The sequence below is a fragment of the Etheostoma spectabile genome, chromosome 6, assembly GCF_008692095.1.
Source record: "Etheostoma spectabile isolate EspeVRDwgs_2016 chromosome 6, UIUC_Espe_1.0, whole genome shotgun sequence".
Taxonomy (NCBI): Eukaryota; Metazoa; Chordata; class Actinopteri; order Perciformes; family Percidae; genus Etheostoma; species Etheostoma spectabile.
Window position 1 is genome coordinate 26,049,166 of NC_045738.1, and position 17,934 is coordinate 26,067,099.

General features: G+C 39.9%; 1 long non-coding RNA gene across 1 annotated transcript in view; it reads right to left on the reverse strand.

Annotated features, from left to right (window-relative positions):
- Positions 1-2,557: 2,557 nt before the first annotated feature.
- Positions 2,558-17,934, reverse strand: part of LOC116690635 (uncharacterized) — a 25,291-nt gene continuing 9,914 nt past the window's right edge. Inside the window, exons 2-3 of the long non-coding RNA XR_004332322.1 lie at positions 16,830-16,840; positions 2,558-2,568 (exon numbers count right to left, since the gene is read on the reverse strand). This is a non-coding gene — a long non-coding RNA (uncharacterized LOC116690635). The remainder of the gene's footprint in view (positions 2,569-16,829; positions 16,841-17,934) is intronic.

A 17,934-nucleotide genomic window follows, 5' to 3' on the forward strand; every position in this document is an offset into this window, starting at 1 on the left:
GTGTGTGTGTGTGTGTGTGTGTGTGTGTGTGTGATTTAATAAACACAATTGAGTTCATGTCACCTCATGGGCTCCACAAGTTTCATTGCAAATATGCATTGATGAAATAAGCAACTTATGATAGCACTGAACATCGCAAAATATAGAAAAATACTGGAAGAACCATTGCATTCATTCAGTCTCATAACAAGGTTGATAATTTCTTATTTCTTATTACCTGCTACTTTTTAGTCTTTAAATAGGGAGTTATATAGAGAAAGATCACAAACTTAACCTGAAGGTGTCTAAGTCAGAAAGGTTTTTTTTCTCTTGGTAGCAACATTTGATTAAAACTCAAAATGTATTTTCAGATTGGAAAGTTTAAAAAGAACAGACTTGAAGTAAAGGTCATAAGGTCATCAAAAATCATTAGAAATAATTCAATAGGAACATGATTAACCGTAGCAAAAGTCATGGCAATCTGGCCAAAAGGATTAATCAAAAAGGAGTCCGGATTGGAGACGGGTCATTTAACAGATGTTTCTCTCTTTTGACGGTCTTTGTGTTTATGATGACCTCTGGTCGCATTGAGGAGCAGGGACCTGAACCCCTGAGCAACCGCTCTACGCTGAAAATAGCAGGTTTGAAGAAATTTTTTCTCTTGCAATGAGGCAGGCCTGCCTGGTTTGTTCAGAAAATGATTGTAAAGACTGACAAGGAATACAGCATTTACCCTTTACAGGTGCACCATGAGTTCCTGCATGGTCTGTTGACGTTCTAAAGCAGAGCAAGTTCTCCCGACCCCCCCCCCCCCCCCCCCCCCCCTCCCCATGTTTCTATCATGACCAACTAACCCTGGAAGCCCGGAGCCCAAGACAATTGGGATTAGTTTAAAGAAATGCAAATAACCCCTGACATTTTTTCTCCTACCCACGAGTGATGGCAGACCTTCCTCCACTGTGATCTGGACTGAGGTCTTGCGATTCCAGATTAGTAACAGACTAACAGATCATTGTTGTCCAATGGAAGCATTGAAGCAGCTGTTTTCCTCACCCCTGATCACTGCACCCTCATGCCCCTGCCACGCCTCATGTTGGGTTTCTCCAGGTGCGATTTAATAGTGGTGATCCTAATTGATTTTTAATTATCCTCGCTCATCTACCATCTCACCTTCAGTCACTCCCCTCTTGTCAGACCCTCTGCTGAAGAACAACCTGTCCACTAATTGCCTAACATTTTCACTTCCCCTTGATGAAAATTTCTATTCCGGACAATTGAAGGAAATTATATTACATTTGAACAATGGATGAGTGTCTCTTTAGCCCCCCCCCACACCATTTCCCCTGAGTTTCCACTGTCCATCCTGCCTCCATAAAGCCTCTGCTGTAACATCTGAAAAAACAGTTAACTTCAGAGATAATTTCCTAATTAAACCACACAATATTTAATTAAGGGCCAGTGTAGTTTAATTGCAGAGATTTTTCTTGTCGTCCTTCTCTCTCTCTCTCTCTTTCTCTCTCTCTGGACATATTCCAGGCTAGAAAAGGCTCATCTGTTGAAATTAGGAAAAATATTTGAATGAATTTTGACCTAATGTCGTCTCAGCTTGGAGCTGGTACAGAGGGCTGCCATCTCTTATTTCATCCTCTGATCTTCCTGTCCCTACTGTTACATCACTGTACCATTGTAATTAAATTAAAACAGTATTTGTTTGTTGTTTGTATTTCTTCACAGCATTGGCCGGTATACTGCAATCTACCAGAAAGCCAATAACCCCCTCAGTAGCTGGACACTGGTTCCCTGAGGCCATCTGATTTGGTAATGAGTCCATGAAGCTATCAATGGTAATTACATGATGTTGCTGAGGGATACTGATCTTGGCCAGAGTCTTAGACTTGAGAGCAGAGAGCACTGTTGTCACCACTGCCCATTATGATAGCATTAAAGGGGAAATAATACAGTTTTTTAAGCAACATTTTAAGTTTCTTCAACTTCTGCTACAGGCTTACCAGTAGTCAGTGGTGCAAGAAGTATTCAGATACTTTACTTAAAAGTAGTAATACTTTTAAGCACACTGGAAAAATCTGTAGCAAGTGAAACCCCTGCATTGAACATCTAACTTGAGTAAAAAGTATGTAAGTATCATCAGGAAAATGTACTTACAGTATTCAAAGTAAAACTACTCAATGCAGAAAAATCCTCCGAATTAATAAAAACTGTAAACGGTCAATTTGGTGTTTAATTGGCTGATCATTTGAAGAGAGTATTTTCGTTTATAATAAAACATGGGATTTGGGGCTCTTCAATCAATTTATTTTAAACTTCACACCCTGTTTGCACACAGATGTTCTGTAACAGATTTAAACTTCCAAGCCCTGATGACATAACTATGGCATCATCAGGGTTTTTTAGTTGTTTGTTAGACAGTACATAGCTCGTCCAGAACCACACAATACATTACATACATATTGTACCAGGACGAGTGGTTCTCTTTCTACTAAAATACAATGGAACTGTCCATAAGTCACTCTCCTTTTAGCTGGTTTGGTCTCCACCAACTCCTGAGGGAAATTTCTTTCTCTTGAGCTGCTTTTCAGAATGAGCCTGTCTCTCTCAGCCCTTACCCTCCTATCACTTGTCTGTTGTACACCTTTATTATTGGCTATGATAGCCCTCATACATAATCTGGACTGTGGTCATAACATCTGCATTTTACATCTTATAATGTATTCCCTGTAACATAATGTTCTTATTCTTATTCAGTCAGTCAGTTTATAGCACTGCACTGTGCAACAGTATGTCACCTTATGATGGTCATTGCATTTCTGTGAGTGATTTTTATTTGTATTGTTATGCACAGTTTGTGTGATCTATGTGTGCATATGTTTTTGTTGTGTTATGGTTGTCTTGCTGCTGGATGCCTAAAATTTCCTCCAGGATGGATGGATGGATGGATGGATGGATGGATCTATCTATCTATCTATCTATCTATCTATCTATCTATCTATCTTCCCCAGCCAGTTGCTAACTGTGTCGGTCTGTTGTTTGGTGCTGAGCAGGTGGGGTACAGAGGGGGTTATCGGACCTTTTTCACAGAAAACAGCTGCCTGCTGTTGCTGGAAACAAAGCTGATGAGAGCCAAGGTTTTGGGCTGACAAAACCAAACAAATGAGCTAAAATAGGCTAATAGCCCTGGGAGACTGCAGAGTTGGTGGTAGGTATCTGTGAGTTAGCCAGTACAAGCGACCCTTTGCACATTACACATAGCAATTTGATCATTTTTAATTCCATCAGTCTAACTACGGCCTATAATTGGGGTAATAAACATGACTGAGTGTGTCCCACATGATGCATTTTGTTTCAAAAGCAGCATAGAAGTTGGTTGATGACATTTGGATTTCACTGTTTCAGTGCTTTTTCATCAACAGCATGCCCTACAACTCTCAACACTGAAGTTTGGTGACCATCAGTAACTCTTGATTTTCACTTTCTGTGTGTTGGTAGATTAGACCAACGCAGCTTCAGGATGTTATCATGTAACAGACGTGGCAATCATGGCTCCCACACATACATCCTCTTGTGCAGAGAGAAGTAGCTGCACCAGCAGCACACAGAGATATGAAGTTAATTAAACTGCCAATCCCCGTGAGGACCCTGACAGCCAGAGAAGACCTGTGGCTGGATTAGAACAGAGTAGCCGTAGGTGGGGGTAGGGGTAAAGCAATCTGCTGTGTGCCTTTAATTCCATTTAGAAACCAGGTTTGTGCAAGGATACATGAGTCAAAGGTTGTGTACTTATATAATGGCTTCAGTTAAATTTGAAGGTGATTAAAAAAAGCTTTTTTACAGTGAACAGGAATGAGATGCAATGGAGTCCGTCCATGATTCAGCAGCATCAGTTGCAAACGCAGGAATTGTGGGATGAAGGGGAAGTTTTAGTTCAGATATGCAGACTGAAGCCTATTATACCTGCAATAGTTGTTATTTTAATCAGCTGTGAACAATGTGCGTCATCATTCAAAATGATAAGACAGTGCTTTAGCCTTTGACCCCATGGGAGCCTGGGGAGTTGACCATTGGGGAGGGAATCAATGCCGATGTAAGTGAAAAACCGGCAAGCAAGTAACATCAGCCAGTCAAAATGTCATTGTCGAAACAATTAAACTGTGACTGCTTTCACTGCACTTATTGACAAATGCAGTCGGTCATGCATGGACAAAACGTGATAGAGCAGCGTTGGGATCCGTGGGGAATTGTTCTCTGGTGGCTCGTTGAGTTGCTGTGTTTTTCCAAAGGCTCCTTCTCAGCGTCGCACACGGAACGAGACGAGTAGAGAACATTGCAAGAGCATCAGGCAACAGGGAATATCCATTTTCAGCCCCAAATGTGATCTGCTTTTGTTGAAATGAAATCAGTGTGATCGCTCTATTTATCAACAAAAATGAATGATTTCTTGCTGGGAGGATGTTACACAGCTTCAGTGTGTCACTACTCTGTGTTTTCGGTTTCTAACATGATCAAAACAGCCCTCTGCTGTGAGTTTCTGTGCCTTCTATCAAATAAAAAGAGATGTGGACAAAATTACCCAAGGGCCATGGATAAACAGACTGAAGACAGGAAACTACATTATGTCTTTGGAGAATACACTCTTGATCAAACAGAACTAATATTAAGTAGGGGTCTCCTGGGAGTTTTTGTAAAACAAGTTTGTGAATGTGTAAGTACATGTGCCCATATTCTGTAAAGTATAAAAATCCACCACAAATGATTTCATATACAGCTGATTTGCATAACCACATACAGTTTAGGCACATTTTAGGCCATGCTAGCACGGATGGAACCCTCCGTCTCTTCGTCCCTGTCCATGGCGTCTGCCTCCCCACTTCCCCTTCTCCACAGAACAATATGTCCTTTTGCGTTCCTTGAGCCTTGCGTTTGAGTCCTCCTGTTATTAGCGTAACTCTTGGTGATATGTTTCATACATCACCATGCTAGTGTCATGCTCACGTTAGCATTTAGCTCAAAGCAACGCTGCTATACACTCTTAGTTTCTTCTGGTGTACAAAACCATATTAGTTCTATAAAGGCAATTCAAAGCAATTGGTTAGGGTTAGGGAAACCAGTTGGAATACTGTATATGGAATGAAAATCAGAACACATATGGAAAAAAGTTTGAATATATGGAATGAATGTCGGAATACGTATAATAAAGGTTTGAATATATAGGATTCCCTCCCCTGCAGTACGACGCCCCTGTTTTTTTTGTTTTTTTCCACCTCTGCCAATCTTAAATAGTAAATATGGTTAATTCATAGTGCTGTGCTCTCATCCACATTAGTTCTGATTCATAAAGCTTTAAAGAAGCGGCATGAAATATTGATTTTCATCAGAGAAACCCTGTTAAAAAACGTTTTTTAAACTGTGGGCACTGACCTGTTAGTGTTTCTTTTTCAAAACCATTTATCATATGGAAGATAACCTGGAGCACATTTCCATGACCACGCACTGTCACTGCTATTAAATACTTTACCACCTTAAACAAGTGTTTCCCTGAAGGAAACTCATAGAAAGGCATGCTCTATGGAAAGTGTAACGAAAAACAACTCGGTCCCTGTAGCAGTATGCTAATCGACTCCCACAGCTGTAACCTTCTCCCCTCCATCCCCCTCCCGCCTCCACCATGTCCCTCTATGTCTGTCTCTCTCTGTCTGTCTCTCTGATCTGTCTCCCTCCCTTCTGTCTTCAAGGCTTCAGCACACAGCCGCTGCCGTCTCAACTTCTTACATATTCAGCTCCTCTTCCCTCCTAAAACCTAATAGGATTTAGGGCCAGAGGGGGAACAGGGTATTTGTACGTAGGTAAGGAGTTTGTTTGAGGATGAAGTACAGTATGTACTGTAGTCTACCTCAGAGGTACGCACAGGTAACACACCAAAGCAACATGGATATGGGACAATTCAATGTGCTACATATATAATTGTGTTGTATTAGAAATAGAAAAAGTTAAATTTTCAAAGCAGTATAAAAAAGGCCTAAAGTATTAGTCTGTGATATTATATACTGCACTACGAAGGCTAAGGCAGTAACTATGAAAAAAAAAGAAAAATTGCTTCAAAGTGTGTTTGCTGTCCCAACAAATCAATAGTTGGCGCATCGATGATAGATTATGGTTTACTGGCTTGCCATGATATAATGTTCAGTCAAATCATATAACATTCATACTGACTGTGCATAACTCATGGCATTATTGATTTCAAAGTTACTGTGTTTAGGGCAGGATACCCTTATATTGTATTATTCTTAATGTCAACTTTTCCAATAAATGTATATACCCGGGGGTTTATATGGTGGGGCGCCTTTCCGTGTGCAGCCCCCCCACTCTGACCTCTGTCCATTACTGCATGTATAGGTACTGACCATGTGTGTATAGTTCAAGCCTGTGTGTGATGTGTGCAATAACAAGTGTAAATTGTAATTTCCCCTTGTGGGATTGATAAACTATACACTATTATTATTAATATTATTATTAGTAGTAGTAGTAGTAGTAGTTGCAGACTCAAAAATGTAAACGTTGTGAAATGGAACTAGTTAAGTTTTTGCAGTAAACTTTAGGTTGAAGCAACAAAAATGATTGGTTGGGGTTCGGAAACAATGAGCCCCCGCCCTAATGACATCATCATCATCATCATCATGTACTAAGGTCCTGAACCAAGTACGTTCATTTGTTTTTACACTGAAAACTTCTGTTTAACCATCATGTTGTCTTCCTGTCAAAATTGAAAATCAACACTTTTTCTTCTGTTTTTGTCCCTTTTTCCAACACTCTTGACACTTTTTTGAACATTTTTCTCTTTTTTGACATTTTCAACACTACGTAACACTAACTTAACTTTAGTTCTACAGTTAATTGTGGAATATATTGTCAATGAACCTCATTTATAGGAAATTATACCTAATGTTTGAGTTAGAAAAGAAGAAATTAGGAATTATTTAGACTAAAATTAGAGGAATGGATGTTGATGGATAATCAGAGACTGGAATATGTCGACTTTTACTCAATAATTACACTCTGAAGGATGTTTTATGCTTGTGCGAAGGCTCCACGCAGATCTGTCGCCATAGCCTACGTAAGTGGCCTGGTGTTTCTATATGAAGAAGAACCAGGAGATGAGTCGGGGGAAATGGAACGCTACCAAGCCACGGCCGAGAGACGTGTAGTTACATTTTTCAAGAGGTTCCCGTAGGCTATGGCGTCTGGCGTAGACGTAGAGGGGTCTGAAGGGGTACGTCGTCGATTAGATGCAGAATCATAAAACGGCCTTAAGGTTCAGCGTTCCGGGTTCATGTCTGGCCCAGCTCCTGGTTTTAGTGTCATTCATTTTTGTAACAGTTCTGATGTCACAGACTGTGGCCAATAGTGACGTCCAATCAGGAAACACTGTGTCCTACTACAGGGGACAAACAATCTATTTTGTCTTTTAATTTGGAGGACTTGTTGTAAGAAACAGGTTATTACACCTACTGTATTAGGAAAAGTCAATATATGTTATGAATACATAATAAGAATAGGAATAAAATACATGTATTTATATAGCATTTTTCAAAGGAAGTGCTTCACAAGACAAAAACAGATAAATGATGCAAAAGTCAAAATAATTATTTAAACAGTGCAACATATCTTCTATCTGTAAATTACAGGAACATCTGTCTGTCTGTCTGTGTGTCTGATATTCGCATATGTCTCAAACCATTAGGCCGATGGATTTCAACCTTGACAGGTGTCTTGCTACGGGCACGAGTAAGTTCTGTGCCGAGTTTGACGTTGTTTGCATTAGAAAGGCAAAAGATATATTGGTAAAAGTAGCACACATTGGCTTTTTCCGCTCTAGCTGCTAGCCACTGACCCTGTCACACTGCTCAGTGAGAGAGCACGGGACCAGACTGAGAGATGGTCGAAGAAAGCAGCGGAGCATTGGCAGATACAATGTGAAATACACCCCAGACTGACAAATCTACCCGGATCTGGTTAATTCTACTGCTGACTTAGAACACTACATATTGCCATCGCCAAAATAAGATAAAGATATAGATCAATGTTTGGGAGCTCAGACAGCATAAGCCTGATCCACCTGATCATCTCTAGTCACAAAACTGGACCTTAGACCTGGGAACAGCATAAAGTAGCTGCCTAGAAGGTCTCAGATGGAATCAAGGCTCATTGGGTGTTAAGTGATCCATAATAGAATCTGAGGCCAGTCCAAATTGTGATTTAAAAGTAAGTACAAATTCAATTTTTTTTTAAATTGATTCTAAAATTTAGAGGAAGTCATTACAATGATGCTAGGACAGGTTTAATGTGCAACCGTCTGTAAGTGCCCTTAATAGCCCAGTAGCAGACTACTGAACCAGTTGTAGCTGTGCTAGTTGCTTCTGAGTGAGGCAGGAATACAAGGATTTGCAATTATTGAGTCTAGAAAAAAATAATGGTTTTACAAAAGCTTTTCAAAGGAAAGGTTTGTTTATATTTGACTCCTACGTTTCTGGCAGAATGTGTGGCATAGGAAGCTAAACAACCCAGCTGGTAGGTGCACAGTGTGGACTGAAACCTTGTTTTTAGTATTATTAAGTTGAAAGTTAATTTGATGCATCCACTCTTTATTTTGTTTAGGCAAATATGCTGGTAAATTAGGCAATTGGGGTGTTGAGGAATATTGGGTATATACAGCTGGGTATCATCCACATAACAGTTTTGGGACACATGTTTTTGCATTGTGTGACCCAACGGAAGCACCTAAAGTGAATGGAACCAGAACAGAACCTTGTGGCACTCCACAAGTAATGTGATTGAAGGAGGAGGAGGAGCTGCCAAGCACTACTGGGAAAGTTCTGTCACACAAATACGATCTAAACCAGTTAAAGTCAGAACCGGAGATTCCGACCAAATCAATCAAGAAGAACTAAAACAGAACAGGGCCCTGCATGTGCATGTAACAGGTCACTAGTCACTTTAAGGAGAACTGTCTCTGAACTATGTGTAAATCCGAAGCCTGATTGAAATTGATCTAAGATTCTATTATTGTTTAAAAAGGAAGTTAACTGGATAAACTTTTTCCCCCCAAAAAATGTGCCATTTTTTTTTTGCCAATAATACATTAAAAACTCCACCACGGGAGCTGAGTAATGTGAAATGTCTTAACCCTCACGTTGTCCTCGGGTCAAATTGACCCATTTTCCTATATCAATGTCCTTTTTAACTACCCAATTGTAATCACCAAATATAACATGATTGATTCCACACAACAGGTGATTTTGATGGGTAATTTTGGGGCGTCTTATTCAATTTTCTAGCGTTTGAAATAAATTGAAGTGGTTTTGAAATAATAGTGAGTAAAAGTTGACATATTCCAGTCTGTAATTATTCATCAACATACTTTCCTTTAATTTTGTCTACATAATTCCGAATTTCTGCTTTTCTAACTCAAACATTAGGTATAATATCCTATAAATGAGGTTTATTGACCATAAATTCCAAAGATAACTGTAAAATTAAAGTTAATAACTTAGTGTTACGTGTTGAAAACGTCAAAAAAGGGACAAACATGAAAAAAAAACATCAAAAGTGATTAAAAAAAGGGACAACAATGTAAGAATAAGTTAAAAACATCGATAAAAAGCGTCAGCAAAATTGTTGATTTTCAGTTTTGACAGGAAGACAACACAAGGGTTAACACTAAATGTCCGGTGGGTCTTTGCTTTATGTGTAATGCCCTTGTACAGCTACACAGTGTTTCACACATTCCCAGTGGGAACTGCATGATCAGCACAACCCCCGTCTTCAACACGGAGCAACTGTTGAGTGGAGTGATGACATAAGCCGGTCCAAAAGCTTTGTTGGTGATATCATGCTGGGACAAAACTTCGATTTTAGTGACTTGGTGTGTCTTTGTTCCTACACTCATGTAGCTAGATCAGTCTTGACATTGCTGTGTCAGCGATAGACAAAGGTTCTGGAGGCAACCATTATCATTCTGCTAAAGGGAAAAACAACACTCTGGCTTGTTTCTTTTTCTTTAAACCAATCCCAAACGTCGCTAAACTCAGGATGGGGTCACTGTGCCCTGGCAAAGTGGGAGGGGAGGAGTATGGCGGCCAATGGCAGGCCTATACCCACAGTCTACATCTGCTGAGTCAGACTAATTTGTTTTTGAAGCCCACACATAACTTGGCAACGTTGGTGGATATTGACTGATTGTCCACCACATCCCATGGATCTCTCATTCTCTTTGAAGTGCATTGCAATCCCATTGGTTAGGTGGATCCATTCAGCCACTCAGACACTGGACAGGACACTGATAGCAAACTATAAAATCACAAGCAAAGGGTTCAGTTTGTTTGAAACAAACCAATTTCTATGACTCTTCATCCAACCATTACTAGAAACAAAGGTGTATACCAGAGCCAAAAAGCTGCTGTTAAAGTCTTCTTCCTGTAATGCAACAGAAGGAATGTAGTCAACTTCCTTCATTCCATTGTGTATCATGTACACAGTCTTGTACTTTCAACTGTACCAAGTAACCAGATATTTTCTAACACAGTTGTTGTTCTGATGATTCAGCTGGACGTGCTATGTCACCTACTGTGTATGCAGTGTATTGATGAACTTACCTTCCAACTGCTGTATCATGTAGCCACAAGAAGGCTTTTTTCCTTCCTAATGGATAACAATAGCAACGAATGGCAACATGCATGTTCACTCAACATTACCCATTTCAAGGTTCAAGGTCAGAGGTCACCCTTTAGAATTTAAGCAATTATTCAAGTTTTTGGGGCATTGTTATGCTCTTATGTAAAAAAGAAGACAGGAAATGAGGGAATAGAAAGATGTGGGCATCAACATTACAACAATGATCTTTGGCCGGACGCCAATTGAGGATGTTGAGGTTCATGGTGAGCAGCTTATAGAATACACCAACAGGGCACCCCATCGTTTATTTTTCAACATAATTAATTTGTTTTAACACATTTTTATAATTTTTTACCTAAGTGAAAACTACATTTATCTTACCATTTTCTTAATTTCAAAATACAATGTATTTTGGGGATTTTTTGAGGGATTCTGGGGCAACCTCTAGCTCACCCCCCATCTCTCCCACCTTTCCTGTCTATCCACTGTCGCTTTGAAATCAAGAGTAAAAAGCCCCAAAAAATTATCTTTGAAAAAAGACAAGCCTCTCTAACAGATCGTTTGAATTTAGGTGAAACTCTTCCCCTGTTAGATATGCCTTGATACAATGGATACTAAAGATTTCAGTATAAAAAGGTGGTAAACTTTCTTTTTTCCAAATAATATGCTCTTGACATGTTCATTTACCCACATATTGACATTTCAGTACTGGTTGTGCTGTGAGTCATAAATGTGTCCTTTCTGCATAGCAGCAGAGTGGATATAAAAACACGTCGTTAGGAGCGGCTTTATCGTTGCCCGGGGATCCAATCCTTCCGGTCCACAGTCCATCCAAGCGTTTGCAGGGTGAAGCTGGAAGACAGGGTGTTATGGAGGCCAACTACCCCTCCCCCTCCCCCCAACCTCCTCCTCCCAATTGGAACTAATCTTCCTCCTTCAATGAGCCTTGTGTCCATCTCTTTGCCCACACTCCTCTAAATCTCTGCAGTGTCACGGCTGCTTGGAGACAGCCAGCTGGAGAGGCCGAGGCCGAGGCTTTGGCAAAGAATAAGACCGGGGAAGGTTGGGTTAAAATGAAACTCTTTTCAATCACACATGATGATCTGCGAGGGATGATCTCAAAGTCTCAGTCCTACTTGTGTACGTGGGTGTGATCATCTGTGCATGCATGCGTATGCATGCATGTATTTGTGTGTTTAAGTGTGTGTATGTGTAGGAGCGTGGGTTCCTCTGTATGTATGTGCACATGCATGTATGTGTTTGGAGGTGTTGGAGGATGTTGGAGTATGACAGACTAGCCATGCGGCTCCAGAAGCACATGACTGCCACCAGTTGTCAGTGAGTTGCTACTGCAGAGAGGGAGATGACTGTTCATCCTGCAGACGTCACTCAGGGCTCGGTGCTCTGCTGTGAGCTCCATGGGGACTCTTCGGTTAAACCACCATGGGTTTATGTTAGGCTTTTGATTAAAGCAAGCTATTATTTTTGTGCTGGCATTGGATTTCTTCTTTGATGCCACAGCATGTACATATATTTGAATTATACATTATGGTCATATTACTGTGGACAGCATGGAAGGACTTTGTTTATGTCTTGTATAACATAATAAAATAAGAATATTAGAGAATCAATGGGTTACATGAAAAGCAGAGAGAGAGAGAGAGAAATGGGACGCAATGGTTTAACGTTATAAAGAAGAGAATTGTACAGGTTTGTAAAAATAATCAATTCAAACAATAACGTTGAACAATAACGACAAAAGATCTCAACTCAAGGTCCGCTTACTATCTTGTTCTGGAGCTTTTAACCACCACTCCCTGTCTTCTTTAGCAATGGAGTTCAAAGTCATCTGTTGAAGTAGACCAAGTCTGGATGGAGGTCATGCAAACCAGCAAGAAATACTGTGATAAACATTTTTAAACTAGAGAGCAAAACAACATTCATCCTCAATAGACAACATTTTATCAAAGGTTCCATGGCATGAAAACTTCACTCTATGAGGTTTTTTAACATTAACATGAGTTCCCCCAGCCTGCCTATGGCCCCCCCAGTGGCTAGAAATGGTGATAGGTGTAAACCGAGCCCTGGGTATCCTGCTCTGCCTTTGAAAAAATGAAAGCTCAGATGGGCTGATCTGGAAACCCCCTCATGATGTCATAAGGGGTAAGGTTACCTCCACTTTCTATGCTTTGCCCCCCCAGAGTATTTGGCCCGCACAGGTGAGACAGAGACATCATGGCTTGCAAACAAGCAAAGTGGAAGTTAGTTAAGGCCACACCCCCACCCAACACCTTGTTCCCCCTCTCTCCTCCTCAATAGCATTTAAAGCTACAGACTCAGAAATGGCACAAACTAAGGAAAGCTCATTGTGGGACTGCCTCTAGTGGCTGGAATTCTGCACCAAGGCTGGATTTTAGGAAAGAGACTTCAGCTAAGTATCGGGACCACTAAGGTCTGTATAAAGAGACTTCGATACAGTATTAGGGACCACTAAGGTCTATATAAAAAGACTTCAGATACAGTATTAGGGGACCACTAAGGTCTATATAAAGAGACTTCAGATACAGTATTAGGGGACCACTAAGGTCTATATAAAAGAGACTTCAGATACAGTATTAGGGACACTAAGGTCTATATAAAAGAGACTTCAGATACAGTATTAGAGGAAACTAAGGTCTATATAAAAGAGACCAGTACAGTATTAGGGGACCACTAAGGTCTATATGAGAGAGATTCAGACAGTATTAGGGGACACTAAGGTCTATATAAAAGAGACTTCAGATAAGTATTAGGGGACCACTAAGGTCTATATAAAAGAGACTTAGATACAGTATTAGGGGACCACTAAGTCTATATAAAGAGACTTCAGATCAGTATTAGGGGACCACTAGGGTATAATAAAAGAGACTTCAGATACAGTATTAGGGGACCACTAAGGTCTCATAAAGAGACTTCAGATACAGTATTAGGGACCACTAAGGTCTATATAAAAAGAGACTTCAGATACGTATTAGGGACCACCAGGTCTATATAAAGAGACTTCGATACAGTATTAGGGACCACTAAGGTCTATATAAAAGAGACTTCAGATACAGTATTAGGGACCACTAAGTCTATATAAAAGAGACTTCAGATCAGTATTAGGGGACCACTAAGGTCTATATAAAAGAGACTTCAGATACAGTATTAGGGACCCATAAGGTCTATATAAAAGACTCAGATCAGTATTAGGGGACCCATGGTCTATATAAAGAGACTTCAGATAAAGTATTGGGGGACCACTAAGGTCTATATAAAAGAGACTTCAGATACAGTATTGGGACCACTAGGTCATATAAAGAGACTTCAGATACAGTATTAGGGGACCACTAAGGTCTATATAAAAGAGACTTCAATACAGTATTAGGGACCACTAAGGTCTATATAAAAGAGACCTCAGATACAACCCAGATTTAGATTTACCCAACTTGTCAGGATTTATAAAGAAAAAAACAGGTGTCCCTTAACCAACTTTACTTTACTGTTGCTGTGAATTACCACAACAATCCAAGTGTGTCTGATATTACATTTGAAATGTCATTAAATTAATGAAAATTAGACTTTTTCAAGGCTGGAAACCCAAAGTTTAAGAGTTAACGCTTGAATTGGAAATGGACTTAGAGTGTTAGAACGTTAAAGATGTACTAAGAGCATGTAAATCCATGGCATGGCTTGTTGGTCTAGTTGCAGTAACATGGCTCTGGGCTTGTTTTGCCTGAAAAGAGTATATGAGGAAACCCTCAACAGCAATGTGTCTTACCAATAGAAAAACAAAAGAAATCTTATTATAATGTTAAGATAGTGGCAACAACACATTCTTGTTAGGTGAATGTGACAATACATTTACATACCTACATACAGTTATTTATGGTATTTTGCTATGACAAATTGCTGTCTTAGTGAAAAATTGTATCAGATGTATTCTGTGTGTGTGTGTGTGTGTGTGTGTTGCATGCGGCAGACATTGTCAAGATAATATGTTGTTTGCTCTTCTTTATTATGACAGTGCTCTGCTGTCTCTGTGTGTGACGCACCTGCCAGTTTGCGTAAAGCCCTGACTGACTGATCTCAGCTCACCGAATCACACACTGCTTTGATCATACGCATTAGAGCCGAAGATTCAACCCTCGACAGTTTGTTTCTCTGAGCTGAGGACGGAACTCAAATGGAGAAATGAGCATTCATCAGAACAAGAACACAGAGGCAGAGAGAAAAGAAGACGACAAGTAGAGATGCTAAAAGTTAAACCTTGACTGTACACTTCCACAGAGGAAATAAAGAGCTGTACTGTATTTTACTACAGTATCTGAGATTTTATAAAATATAGAAGCATGCTGACCTACATACTGTCAGGGGATTAAATTACACAATAAAGCCCACAGGCTATTTCCATTGTGATCCTCGGGGGTGGGGCAAACGGCAAGAACAACAGGTACAAATACAAAATTAATTTGATCGTCAATAAAAGATTGACTTTTACATTATCATGGTTACCTGGCCCACAAGGCGACACAAAGCACTTGGTTGAGGTTAGAGAGCGATTGTGCGTCCTGATAGCCTAGTGATGCATGTCACATAATTCATGTGTGTGTGAATGTATTTCTTAGAGGCCATGGATATGTGCGTCTGCCAAACCATCTATACCCAGCTGTCTGAGTAAGAGTAACTTCTAAAGTTCTACACTGTGACAATAGTCTCTGTTCTTTTCCAACCCGATACTATAAAGCAGAATTCTGTCACTACTGTCCAAGCCTCTTAGCCATGCTAGCTGCCTGGCAACGTTGGCCATTCTCATATTTGCCTGTTGCTCAAGTACAGCTTGACAGAACCTGTAGCATGGCATGGCTGTAGACCAGGGGTGTCAAACTCATTTTAGTTCAACGGACACAAACGCCTAATTTGATCTCAAGTTGGCTGGACCAGTAGACCACTCCAGAAAGATCAGAAACTTTGTCTGCAACAGAGTTTCTTGCTCGATGTTGTCAAACGCAAGTTGCTGCTACTACGGCAGCGTTCTGAGGCCATTGTAAGAAAACAAATAATGTTTCGGACCCGGGAAAGAGAGGTAATATTCTGAGAAAAAAACTCAGAATTTCTTAGATTATAGTAGAGAAGAACACGGATATTCTCTGAGATTAAAGTGGTACATTTGGAATTGGAAGTAATTTCTTTTCTGCAATTTTCACACTTTCCAAAGACATCCAGTGGGCCTGATTGGACCCTTTGGTGGCCTGGTTCTGGCCCACAGGCCATATGTTTGACACCCCTGCTTCAGACTCTTTGTCTTGTTATACTAATGTTGGAAAATGCCTTTGGCTGTCGAGAAGTCTTACATCCATTGAAAACAGAATTATCCTTGGCCAGTAATTAAGAGCAGACATGGGGAATGGCTGCAGTCCAGAGACTCCTCTGGACTGGAGATATTCTTACGTTAACTAATTGGTTTGATTGAACCTTTGTGTTTACAGCTTTGGGCTGGTTAATTTTGATAGGTAAAAGAACCGCCCAGTCATTTTCCACAAATTCAACATCCATGTTTTTAAACTTGATTTGTTTGACACAAATTAGCAGACTGATGCCAAGAAAAGTGAAACGTATGCTGTTCATCAACCATTATATGCAGAAAATTGCATCCTGTGCTACTGTCATAGTAGTACTGTAGTAGCAGTAACTATAGGTAATGAACTCTGGGTCAAGTCAATATTGTAAGCATTACAGAGATTAAACCAAATAAAGCTTACATTGAAAATTACTTAACCTTAATTAAGTTAATGACAACCCACAGTTGCTATTATTGTTTGGAATTTCACAAAGGAAGAATACTGAACTAATTTCCATAAAACAATCAATTTAACTCCTTCTGAATTGGAAGTAACACATTAGAAGAGGTTTCTCCTCAATAGACTGTCTATGTTGTGACTCATTTCCTCATTGAATATATCCATTTGCCCCCAAAACTCAGACCTTTGTACTTTTGTACCTCATCATAATGACATGGAAATTAGCAACACAATGCTTCTGTGGCAAATGAATGACAGAGTATGACTCAGATCTACCAGGAAAGGACTTACCAGTCAAAAGAATTGCATGTACACAGATGTCAGCTTAGTTCAGTCACTAACCTGGACAACAACTTCTACTGACGGAGGCTAATTAATGACAATACTTCCCTACTTTTTGGAATCTTCCTCCCCTCAAAGGTCATCCCTGTCAGGATGCCGTGCCATTGGTCAACGGTGCAAATTCACAGATCAAAGTTTACCGAAGTGGAACTTTCCAAAGATTTACTTTGAATCTACCAAACACTTGCACTTTCAAATCATATCTGTGTTAAATTGTACAGAAACGTCCAATGTCTTGGAATGGAAACCATGAAATTGTTAATTTCTGCCTCACTGTTTTCTTCCTGCTACAGCACTGTACACCTTATTACTGTAACTCTATGTACCAAAATAGTGCTCTTTGTCCATCAGCCCTTATCTTATCACTAGCCCAGTGTGTAACCGTTGCCTCCGGCTGCGGCTCAAAGTGTCCTCGACTTCAATTCAGGCAAAGCAAGCTCAGTGTATTTCAGTGTTTTGATGGCTTTCCAGGGTCAGGGCACTTGTCTGCTCCTTTGTCTCATCATCTTCAACCAGCAGTGGGTGGTATGACTCACGCTAAAACACATTCGCTGTCATCAGCACAAGCTTTTTCTCTCCCTCTCAAAAAAACATAAAAAAATAGACACATACCATTGGCACGGAAGGATAACCAGCCTCCTCTAATCAAATCAGAAAAGCTTATTTGTTCGAAGAATACCTCGGCAACAGTTTCACACTACAATTCCACTCAGAGAAGCTCAGAAACCTTGTAGTTTATGGGTTATTGACAGGGTATATTGCCTGTGGTTCAATAAAGAAGGATATGTTCCAATGTGAAATTTCTGTCTGGGAACTAACTAACTACTAACTACTGACTACAAAAAATAAATTTTCAGCGCCAAATCCGTCCATCCAGGCATTTGTGATCTTCGTATTGCAAGAAGTACAAGTTTTGTCAAGCATTTTCTTAAAAAAACAGTGGAACTAAGAACTAAAAAAGACATTTTATTAACCACAATTCTTTGCATGCAACATAAAATGGGTTAACATATAATGTAAGCCCAGCCTCAAAAACCAGGATATAATTCAGGTTAACTGGACAAGAAATGTATATATACATACTGTATATATATATATATATATATATATA